We start from the raw sequence: 12,433 nt of genomic DNA on the forward strand, positions 1-12,433 counted from the left end.
GTGACGTGCTGGCCCATTGTCAGGCCTTTTGGGGCGCAGAGGTTTACGTGTTCACCTATGGCGAGAACATTGGAAAATCATATTCCAGGGTGGTTTTCTCCCCCTTATGCTGCTCAAAGTGGAGTCACATGGCACTCCGTTCGGACTCGGCTATAAAAAGGAGGTTCCTTATCGCAGAGCTTTAACTTGAATGGAACAGCACTCCTTGGCATCTGAGACAAGTTTGCCCCTGTTCCTTTATGGAATGTTCATGGGCAAATTTGCATTTTTGCTAATCCTTTGTCATGTTGTACCACTGTAGATAGATAGGTGTACCATTCCAACTTTCATCGTTTAGTCACTTTAGATAAAACGGTAGATGTACATTGACACTTTCACATTGTTTGTGTGACAAACTGGTGTCTTGGTGTTTTCCGATTCAGAATTGTAAAATATCATAAATTTTGGCATAGTTTTAAAGTTTATTTTCAAAAAACAAAAAAAAAGTTGTGGACATAAAATTTTCCAAGAATTTAAATCTTGAAATAACTTTGTTTTTTTTTATAATAACTAGTTGGAGCTGTAAGTCATAGTTGTCAATGAAGGGTATGTAGACTTAATAGACCCCGCCCCCCATCCCCCACCAAGCATTTGTTTGCATCGATAAACAAATGCTGAATGTGAGCCTAGTTAAATGTCAACAAAATGTGAACCAATAAAGAGTGTCTTAAGAGGAATTTGTACCCTATTTAACACATTATCCATGTATTGGACGAACTGCACGAATCTGGCTGAAGTGTCATGCTTGAAATATTCGAAATAGGCATGAACATTGGCACTTTCTTGTGTGACAGAAACTGGTTTCCTGCCGGCTGCTGGCCGGCGGCCGTTCATGATTAATTTATAAATTGGTCTTTGTCTAGCTTGAGATGGACGTCATCAACTCACCTTAACACCGATTATTTTTATAATAACCACTTTCCTCTTGCTCAAAGATTAAGAGAGGAGGAAGGCAATACCGCAAAAGTAATCCAATTCCGTGTTAGCGGTTGCTGCCGTTGTTGTTGTTGGTGGTGGTGGTGGTGGTAGTGATGGTGCTAATCGTATTGCTTTGCAATAGCGCAATGATAAAGCCGAGTTATTAGGAGCAGATAAGTGCCCAAGTTTATTTTTGTTGGCGTTCGGTTTTCAGTTTGAAGTTCGATTTTGTCGAACTATTTGATAGCTACCGGTTAGTAGGTAGGTAGGTTGGTTGGTGTGTGGGTAGAGGAGAACGTAGTTTATTTGTTTCTATGGATTTGGCAAATATTGTAATTTTTATAGTTGCTCGTTTTCTTTTTTATTTTTTTTTTATTTTGCTTTCGTTCACCTTTTGGCCGAGATGTACACCAAACAGAGAGAATAAAAAAAATTAAAACATCAATGTGTTGTATTGCCAATGAATGCGAATGCTAATTGGATTAACACACAAAAGTGCAAACCGCGACTATAGAGAACAATTTTCATAGGGACTTGCAAACGTTTCCACATTTCTCCACTGGCTGCTGCTAAGCTTTACCCGTCTGAAGAATAACCCGTAAACAGAGAGCACCACAGCGCATACCATCACCGCAAAAAGCAATTTCTAAAGAGCGACCGTTAATCATTAGCCTGAGGCGTCGAATTTTCAAAATTCATTCCATTTAAGTATTCGCGCACGTATGTGTGTGTTGCGTTGGCTAATTTCATTCAGCAACTATTTCTTTAACGATTTTCAATTTCACTAGGTGAGTGTGTGAAACACGTTTGTATTTTTTTTTTTTGTGTGCTTTAAAGGTATATTTGGTCATTTGCAGAGAATTTTTGTTTAGATTTGTTCCCTTCAAGGGTCGCGTATATAACATGCAGTTTGTGTTTTACATTCTTCCCCTTCTTATGCATTAAGCCTGCTCTTCGTATCTCCTTATGTTTCAAGTCTTTCCCGTTTCTTTTATTTTTGTTGCTTTGTTTGCATTCTAGGCTTCATTTTCACATTCTTCAGTTTGAAACTCGTGGAAGGCTGTTAGTTTTACTAACAGTTGAGCAGCATCAAGACAACACTCACACACACGTCAGCACCAATGTCAGTGTGGCTTGCACTTTTGCTCTCTCACTGTCATTGGTGCTCTCTGGGTTCAGAGACAACAGTTAATTTCTCTTCTGTTACTGCTGCTGCTGCTGCTGTTTAACAAATGAGAAACGTAACGAAAGAAAGAAACTTGTTGTTGTGCATCGTGTTATTGTTGTCTTTGGCACGTTGTGTGCTGTTTCCAGTGTTTGTTGCATATACTCGGTGCTGATGTTGTTCTTGTTTTTGGCGCTGTTGCTATTGTTGCACTAGTAGTAGTAGAAGCGGTTGGCTATTTTCATTGTTGTATCGTTGCTTCCCTTCGGTATTTAAGCTGTTGAATAATTCCTTTCATATAAATCCGGTTTTATGAGTTAAACGAAAACCACTCTCCAATATAAAACAAAAACAAAATAAGAAAAAAAAACAGAAAACTGAAATAAAAACCAAGAGCAAACAATCAACACAACAAGAGCAACAACAAAACAACACCAACACAAAACAACAACAAATCATTCGAAGGTATTTCCACAGGCAACAGTACATACACCGCTTTTATGCATGTATGAAGACGGAAGACTTTAGTTTAAGCCCGACATAAGAAGGAGAAAATTTCTTTAGAATTTTTTTATTTATAAATTTATCAACCAATGGCGGTTTATTGACTGATTGGGAAATTCGCAATTTCTCCCCTACTTAGTACCTGCCATGGTCATTGGAGTGCACCACTACTTTCGTTTCTTTTATTCCAGATAATGGCACAATCGAAACGTTATTTTATCTCAGCCGTAGATAATCGATCAAAGCGCGGAATGATTATGTGTCACTATTGATCCCTATCAACTTTTTTTTTAATTTCTTTTCAAGCACATTTGTTAATTCCACAGAAAAACTGTTTCATTTTCTAATTTGCATACATGCTCATATATGTTTGTTTCTTTTTTTTGTGGTTAGTTATGCTGGGTGCTGCTTTTTGTTTTGTTTTTTTTTTTTTTTTGTTTGGATTTTGTGGAGTAACGAATTAAACTCGTTTGACAGATTGACAAGGCGACGGGCGGGCTGGGCTCTTGCTTGTTATTTGTTTTAACATGCATTAACATTTTTTTGCACTAATAGTGATGTGCTGCTCTGTGTTCACTTAAAATTTGTGAATAATTATCATAATGACCTTTAGGTATTCAGTTTTAATTTTTCACATTGGTTTTCTTTTGGTTGATGGGGAAAACATGTTTGATTAATTTGTGTTGCATTTTCTCAAACTCTTCACATTTTTATTCACTTCACGCAAGTAACGACGTAAGACGTAACTCGTAACGACTGACGCAGAAGAGTCACAGAAAGCGATATGTCTTTTCTATCTCGCTATGCCGGCACAACTAACGCCTGTTCAACTTCTCATTAGCTCTTTAACATCTTGGAATGTATCGGTCGCTTTAACAGTGACTAACAGCAGCAAATGATTGACTGATGTTAAGGCACTCAACATGATAACATGATGAGCGAGTGCTAAGCGTTAGCTGTAGTTTATTTGTATTATGCGCATAAAACATGTTGCCTCTCTCGTAAGAAGTAGTAAATGAAATAGTGACTTAAAAAAATAAAGCGGATTTGTCAGAGGCCATAGTATAGTGGCGTTTATGCTGAATTAATCAAAACAATTCAATTTTTGTCACACTCTAACTGTGTGCAACGAAGCAGCGCGAAACATTAATGCTCTCCGGTTTAAACAACTGTTAAATTCACATGCGTTCCTCTGCGTTCGTAATCAGTACTGCTAACATAGCACCCACAGAATGTTGGCAATAACAGAAGTGCTCTCACTGCCACTGACCATCCCTCTCGCTGTTGCTCTTGTTTGAACATTACCAAATGCTTACATTAGCTAACATCAGGTTTGTCAGACACAAATGTTTCAGTAATTGAATAATCTTTTTGAAGCGTTGTTGCAATCATAAAGTCAAAGCAGTAAATTTTGTCTTTCTCTTGAAAATTAAATGAAGACGATGGGAATTCCTATTCGGAAAATCAAATATCAAAATCGAACACGTCTAGCATGGATCACAATGAGGCTTGCCAAATGGTTGGACTATTGGCAAAAAAATATCGGAAAATCCCGACTTTTCGACTTTACACGATTATTGGGGGAAATTTAATAATTTTTGCGATAACACACTATCAGTCGTATCGCCTAGCTGTCATACCAAAGTACTTAATGATAGGCAATACCTTCGAGCATTCAGGCTTAAATCTGCCCTTAATATGATACACATAGGTTCACTTTTCGATAAAGACCCACATTGACCGTTTTTACGTTTCAATTTTTTTTAATTCCGTGTGACATCTGCAACAACCATGTCAGAACTGGGTCACATATAAAATGGCAAGCATATTAGCTACTTCACGCAAACAAAAAATCGTTTTCTATAGCAAATTTCGACAAGTAATCTTCTTTTGAGAAAAATTTTGGGACATTGTTACGATGATTTACATGATTTTTTGTGATAAAAGCATGCAAGAATTTGTGACAAATAATCAACTTTTACCCAAATAACACCTTTCTTATCTTATGACATGTCAAATCTTGCTCTTGTTTGACTTGCACACATAGTGTGATACGAATGAAACTAACACCAGAAAATCACTTTTCATCATAGCACCGTTATTTTTTCGATTAGAGCGGTGCTCTATTGCTTCTGACAAAAACAAAAAGAAAACTGCTCTTTTTGTTGTAAGTTGAATGAAAGCAACCCCAAATTAAATTGTCTTCACCACTTTAACAATTTGAAGCCACATTTTGAGGATATGTCATACAAAAGTAACATACTAGTGTGATAGCAAAAATGATAAATCGTATATAAATTGGCAATTTTGACACAGATAATGCAATACCAATGATACATAAAAAGTGGCATGTCATAAGACAAGAACATATAGTCTGATAACATCTATATATGGAATTAAACATTATCATGCTTATATGTACATACATTCCTTTTAATTTTGGAATAGATTGTGCATATCCAAAAGCATATCAAGTTAATGTTGAAGCAATATTACCACTTTAGATTGACCAACGGTTAAATCCGGATTTATGGCTCACGACAGCTGATTTTATAAAGTAAACACTTTAAACAATTATGAGCAGTTTCAATCCCAAGGCTGCCGGTTGTACGAACCGCATTTACCCGATGAAGACATTCATCGGCAAAAGCTGCCTCCTCAGTGTACAACACACTGCTACAACAACATCATAAACTGTTTAACTATTTCAGAGTTTATTCGTATTTGTTATGATGTGGATCATCAATTAAATATGAAGCCTTCATCCATTTTTGAAAGAAATGAAAACCTAAAATGGAACTTCTTCTGCCTACCAGTGCGTGACAGATACACAGCAAATGTTTTAAAGTCTTCTTTCCTCGATTTCCTCATAGATTCTGCAGAATTCGTTACTGGCAACCTGTCAGCATGTTTTCCGATCAGACAGCAGTGACCCCGGCACCCAGAACAGGAGAGTTTTCAACTGTGCAGCCATCTCGTTAAGCGATCTGCAACAGTCGAGGGCGGTTCTTGAATTTAGAAGTATGTTTCCGTAAGATTTAATAGCAGCCTGGCTGTCAAAGAAAATATTTATCCTAATCGACGTTATGACGATTTTTTTAGGTTTTCGGCTGTCAAAAAGTTGTAAACGTTATAAACCTCGAAAAATCCCTCGAAATTTTTAACTCTGTCGAAAATTATTTTTTGCGACGTTTTCGACGTATGTATTATGCGTCGGAAATGTATGTCATACATGTCAGAGTTTTCTACGGGCCAGTAACTCTGTCGAAAATTATTTTTTGCGACGTTTTCGACGTATGTATTATGCGTCGGAAATGTATGTCATACATGTCAGAGTTTTCTACGGGCCATCTCTGGTTATGACATTATATCTTAGCCATTACATCACTTCTTTAATTGCAAGAGTTTCCGCTTGATACACACTACAGTGGCCGTGTAACTCTTTCGATATAGCCAGTTGTAGTTTTTTAAAGTACACGCCAAAACCAACCTGGTCGTCTAGTTTGGAACCATCCGTATAGAAATCTATGTAACTTCTATTACCAGGAATATCGAAGTTCCATTCGGTCCTATCAGGAATAGTAGTACAGTACTTTCTATCAAAAAGCGGCTCAGGCAATGTGTAATCCACACTGCCTGTAACATCGGTCATTGTATCAAGAAGACACAGTGTCCGTAGCCGCCACATGACCAAAGAGCAAGTTCCCTTGACAATAATTTCCAAATGCATTAGTTGGCACTTAATTTAATGCATCATATGGTGTTGTCCTTAATGCGGCTGTGATGCACAAACAAGCCATCCTTGGCTGAGTATCGAACAGTAGATGGATTTTTAAGCGCCTACTACTAATCCACAATACCATATAGCGTTATAGGTCTGACAACTGCAATATACACCCAGTGCATAACACATGGTTTAAGCCCCCAGCTTGCAAATGTATAGGCCAAGAGTTGCCTTCCTTCCCCTTTCCAAAATGTTTGATTTTAAGTTAAATTTTCAGTAAATGAAACATTCTCTCCTCCCAAGGAAACAGGTCCCGCTGTGGGTAACGTGTATCTTCTCATAAAATGAACTACTTCTGTCTTAGACGAATTTACGCCCAGACCACTATCAGTAGCCTACTTTGCTGTCGTATGTAGAGTATCCTGAAGATATCTCTAAGAGCACTTGGAGACTTTCCCCTCAACGCGCAACAGCCAAGTCATCAGCATGCGCGACCTCTTTTACATGTTGTTCTTCCAGAGACAATAATACAGTTACGTGCGAAAGAATAGGGACAGCGGCTGGACAGACAAGTAAAGGATTCTAAGGCTGGGTTTCTTATTCTCCGTTTACTATTTATGGTCTTGATATTCTTCTAGTTAAAGGAAACACGTCCGAAAGCGCAATTTATGGTTTAAAGCAATTTTGTATTGCTTTACACTGGAAAAACAATTCCCGTTATAAAAGTGATAAAGACGTTCTGATATTTCGCAAGAAAACTCTATTGCTACAAAAAGTCCAATTTTAGGTTTTTAGAAAATATATTAAAAGCTGTTACTGAAAGTGAATAAAAATCATTTATGTTTTGTGGAAATGTTAAAACAAGAGTTTAGGTAAAATTTTTGATTTTAATTGAAGTTTTTATTTGTTAAACCTATGCCGATATAGGCAGATCGAGGAACTGTATCCCTGTTACAAGAAAAAATATCGAAAAATTACTAAATATGGGAAAATACTATTCGAAAAATGTGAAGGAGAATGGAGTGAAATGGATACCTAAATCAGAAAGTTGGGTCAAGAAACCGAAAATTGTGAGGCGAAACATAGAACGATCAGAAACACTCTGTTTATATCGTCTGCAGAAAAAGGGAAAAAAGTTATTTCTTCAATTCTTCGAAAAACTTTAATTCTTGAAAGTTTATAAATAGAAGGGATGTCACAAATAGATTACTCAAAAAAAAAAATTGTTTGTTATCTTTGAAGTAGTCAAATATGATATTTTCATCTGGACATAAGAAGAACAGAGCATTATTCTTTGGTCTGATAACTTAAAATTATTTTGGATAGCCCAAATAAGGGATAATAGCATGTAATGAGAATGGCTGAAGCCTCAGCAAATTTCAAGCACACCGTATAAACCGTCAAACATGTCGTTGCAAATATCATGGTTTGGGGAAAGTTTCTATACAATAGAGTGGGTCTCTTGTATCGTATATACGACATCGTACTATCTCTAAATTTCGAATTGTATCCTTGCATTATCTGAAGACTTAAGGCAAGTCATATACATTTTCCAGCATGATAAGAACTTTAATACACATAACCTTGGAATAGGAGCAATAAAATATCTGTCCTGGAGTAGCTTCCAAAGTCTCAGAATCTAAATTCGATTGAAAATCTGTGCAATATCGTTAAAACTCAAACAATACTTCCTTTCAACTCAGATAAATTTTAGTTACTCATTAAAGCTTCGCAGGAACTTATACCCTTTTCGGTTCCCCAGAACTGAACTGACTCTATGCCTTAAGTGACTCAAGCTCATTTTGAACACAACATATCGGTATGTAGCTATTGAGCTTTTACAACGCAATTTGGTTACATTCGTAACTCAAAACATGCCTTCGTTTTCCTATTTTTGCAGTTTTATGTTTAAAAATCAAAAGTGTCCCCAATATTTTTCCACGTTTAAGAAATGAAAAAAAAAAAAAAAAAATACTGCGTATATTTGCCAATTTCGCAACGGAACTTGTTTTTGTATTAAAAACTGCTATAAACCATCGTTCTTGCTCTCATTTTACGCAATTTAGAATCCTTTATTTGTCTGTCTACACGTTGTTTCTTTTTTTTTTTTGCACATAGCTGTATATTGTTAATGGCTGTATTCCAAAGTAGAGGAGTTCCTCTGTTGACCCATCTTTTTCCCAAGCCTGCTGTAATACATCTAGTAAGTTATTAAAAAAATTTACAACGGTAAAAGTGATGCATATAAACTCCAGCTCCCTCATGATTGACGCCGGGTTTACATTTTTGAAATCCTCCATGTCCGCTTATATTTGCCACTAAAAATTTTGTTTTAATTTTAACGTTTTTTTTATTATTTTCTGAATTCCTTAATTTTGTGGTTTTCAATAATAATGATATAAATAAATAAAAATAAACAATGGAAACATTTGAAGGACTTTTTCTTAAAAAAAGTATCATATAAAAAAACGTACTGAGATGGTGCTTAAGTTTTTGGCAATACTGTATGGCCTTAACAATTCTTGTTGTTTTTTCGTGTGTCTGACGCCATTTGTCGGTTGCTCTAATGCATTTTTCCACCTAAGGTAAAATGTTTAAAATTGTCACTTTTCGAGCTGCTTAACATAGTGACTACGCTCCAAAAAGCAATGATCGCTCAGTCAAAGAACAAAAAATGAACTTACTTTCTCTATGTTTGGAGAGAAAGAAGAGAATAATTATGGGTCTGGCAAGCGAATAATCGTTTGCGGCTATCAAAGGACTTGTCACTAAAATTTTTTTGATTTTAGAATGGAAGAAAGATTCCTTTATCGTAGGTGAAGTTGCTAAAGAGTTTAGAATGAACAAAGTTACTTACGTTCAATTAGTCGTAAATACGTTTTATTTTTGTTGTAAAAAAATTTGGCGTTAAGGAAAAGCCTATAGCAATTAGAAGAAATCGGCCAATATTGCAATAAATGGAGATGAAATTTTATTCTTGATAATACAGCAGAATTTCCATAAAAAATCAGTTCAGATTTTCATACAGCTCCCACTTGAAGAGATTCAGGCTATGCTTACATTGATTCGTTATGCTTATGTCGTTTTAAAAAAACATCTCAACCGCTCATACTAGTTGCGATATTTTGGAAATTGCATTTTTTTTTTAACATTCTAATATAAATATTATGATGCACTCTTGTTATGATTCAGTTATTCTTGCTTTATCTGTAAAATGTTGTTTATAATTTTGTTTTGGAAAAATTTTAATTTTTACTTTTTGACAAAAATCATGCCTGCCACATTTAATCGAATTTGCTTAAGATATACACCGGGACATATTGGGGGTTATATAAGGCCGATTTGCACTCATATCGTAATACACGTAGTATACACATTTATTATCCCATCTGTGCGAAGTGTGGCAAATTGAATTCTCATGAAAGTTCTTATCACAAATTGTTGCGATATTTTGGAATCGGTTTGAATATTGATACAGCTGTCATATATTGTATAATGCCAATTTGCGCACATTTACTATCCCATCTTTGCGGAGTGTGACAATTGAATGTCACATGAAAGTTCTTATTGCAAACTAATGCGGTACTTTGAAAACGATTTGAATGTTGATACAGCTGTCGTATATTGTATAAGGCCGATTTGCACTCATATTGTATACACATTAATTATCCCACCCTCAAGAAGTTTGGCAAATGAAAGTCACATGAAAGTACTCATCGCAAACTATAGCGATATTCTTAAATCCGTTTGAATATTGATACAGTTCTCATATATTGCAGTTTGCAAATTTTTGGGATGATGATTTTAAGAAACTTGTCACATGCAAGCTTGTGAAGAATCATACTATACCATTAAAATATATTCTTAATAAAATGCAATAAAGTCGTTAGTCACTTGTTAACACTGTGGTGTATTTCTTGTTTGTTTTTTTTTTTTAAATAAAGACTGGGTGTTGACAAAAGTTTTGTATTTTTGAAAAAAAAAAATCGTTGCGAAACCCGACTTGTTGTAAGGAATTTCCCGTCTTTTTGTTCAGAAAATCTGGCAAGCCTAATCACAATATGGTGTGGTAATAGCCATATTGAAATAAAAACCAAAATCCAATCAAAGAAGCACATTTTCTGAGACTTCGCTAAAATTGGGAAGAGTGAGTTGCATTTGAACCCTCAGCACCGTTGACAAATACTGTCCTAATCGAACCATACCTGTTTGATTATAGCCCCAATAAATAATGCATTTTTTAATCGATTCGCAGAGAACTAAAACTGTAAAGTGTACTAGAGCCTTCGCCATCTATGCCAAATACGATAAAAATCGGACCATATTTGAATATGGCTCCATTTCTTGAATGAACTTCTTAGGCCTGTTATCGCTGCAACAGAGTGCTATAGAAAACGCGTTGACACCCGTGCGCATCACCGTCCAAATTTGCTATACTTTAATACTACAGTCAGGTATATCTGTCTTCAGAATTAACTCACAAAAGGAGCAGGAATTTGAAGAATTGTTCATATAACTATTATCCATCCTGATGGGGGTATAATTGGCACACAAGCTCTATAAAGGATTTGAAATATATCTATGGTGGTGGTTATTCTACAATTGTACAGATGGCTTTGGTACAGGCACATCCTCGTTCAGAGACAAAGAAGAAAATCGGGTGACTGATACATATAGTGTGCTGAGGATATGGAAAGAACATTTTACACAGCTGCTAGTGTCCGACATTGGCGGCAAAGACGATACCGCAGAATCAATCCTTGGGAATGTTTACCTCCTAGTCTGAATGAGGTCCAACACGATTGAAGAACAATAACAGGAGCCAACGAGTTGCCCGCTGAACTTTTTAACATAGGAGGCGACACGCTGATCAGACGTATGCATCAGCTTGTCTGCGCGATCTGGCTAGAGGAACGCATACCCGATGATTGGAACCTCGACATACTATGTCCCGTACACAAGAAATGAGACAAGACGAAATGTGCCATCTACAGAGGAATAAGTTACCTCCCCATCGCATTCAAGATACTCTCGAGCATACTGTGTGAAATATTAAAACCTAAAGTCAACGAGTTAATTGTGCCCTATCAATGCGGCTTTAGACCCGGTAAATCCACCATTGACCACATATTCACACTGTGCCAAATCCTGAAAAACACCCGAGAAAGACAAATCAACACCTACCATCTATTTGTTGACTACAAAGCCGCTTTCGATACCCCTTTTCTTTCAAAGGTATTTCAAGCCATGTCTGAGTTTGAAAGATACATATATTGGAACAAAGAAAGATACATATATTGGAAGCTTAGAGTGCCGAAACCCTATATGGGTGCATTACACCAAAGTTTCCTTCACGAGAATGGAAATAATGCATGTTTAGAAAATGCAAATGACGCAAACTGCATGCGATTGAGAGCAGAATTCTGCTTGCAGCATGCATTTATCTATAATCAAAAGCGCCACCAACCAGTCGATGTGCGATGTTAAAATTCTTTATATATACATATATATAATTTATCTATGCAAGACTCAGATAATACCCGTGTTGTTATATGGTTTCGAGACATGGGTACTTGTGAAAGGAGACGAGGCAGTGATTGGAGTGATTGACCTAGCCAACGGTTGCGTCGGCTGGGACATGTCAAGTTCCAGCGAAGAAGTCTTTTTAAGGCAATCACGCTGCGGTACCACGCAAACCGGAACGTCAAAAAGCTCGATGGAAAGACCAAGTGACCTTGTGTCAGATTATAGAATGAGCGCAGAAGATCGAGGCGCTTGGAACGCTATTCTATTTTCGACTAATGCTGGCACTAAGTGTTACCAATTCAAACGACCACGTTTTTTTGTGTGAAAATATTTTTTATTGGTTCAAATGACATAAATGGCTCAAATGACTACTGCGCAGAGTCGGTCAAAAACGAGTTGCAAGCTCCGCTACACGCAAAAAAATAACTCACGTAGCTGGTATTACACGTTATGTTTTATGTACTTTTTCAAATGTTGCAACTCTGAAAAATGTGAAATAACATTAGCTAAGTAAATTTGGCGAGGTATGATGCCCCTCCCTTTTTATCTGTCAGAAT

At 36.5% G+C, this 12,433-nt stretch overlaps 1 protein-coding gene and 1 long non-coding RNA gene across 5 annotated transcripts in view; one reads left to right on the forward strand and one right to left on the reverse strand.

Annotated features, from left to right (window-relative positions):
- The window catches only part of LOC106088106 (uncharacterized), an 86,791-nt gene extending 83,362 nt beyond the window's left edge, over positions 1-3,429 (reverse strand). For 3 of the 4 annotated variants that reach the window (XM_059367522.1, XM_013253418.2, XM_059367521.1), the window contains exons 1-2: positions 3,234-3,429; positions 928-1,348 (exon numbers count right to left, since the gene is read on the reverse strand). The gene's annotated coding sequence lies outside the window, so the exon portion shown is untranslated. Of the gene's footprint in view, positions 1-927; positions 1,715-2,761; positions 3,160-3,233 lie in introns of those variants that run through there. The other variant, XM_013253417.2, reaches the window with a different exon arrangement.
- LOC106088107 (uncharacterized) overlaps positions 1-12,433 on the forward strand; it is a 133,615-nt gene that overhangs the window by 87,982 nt on the left and 33,200 nt on the right. The window lies entirely within an intron of this gene.

Source organism: Stomoxys calcitrans, chromosome 4 (genome assembly GCF_963082655.1).
Source record: "Stomoxys calcitrans chromosome 4, idStoCalc2.1, whole genome shotgun sequence".
Taxonomy (NCBI): Eukaryota; Metazoa; Arthropoda; class Insecta; order Diptera; family Muscidae; genus Stomoxys; species Stomoxys calcitrans.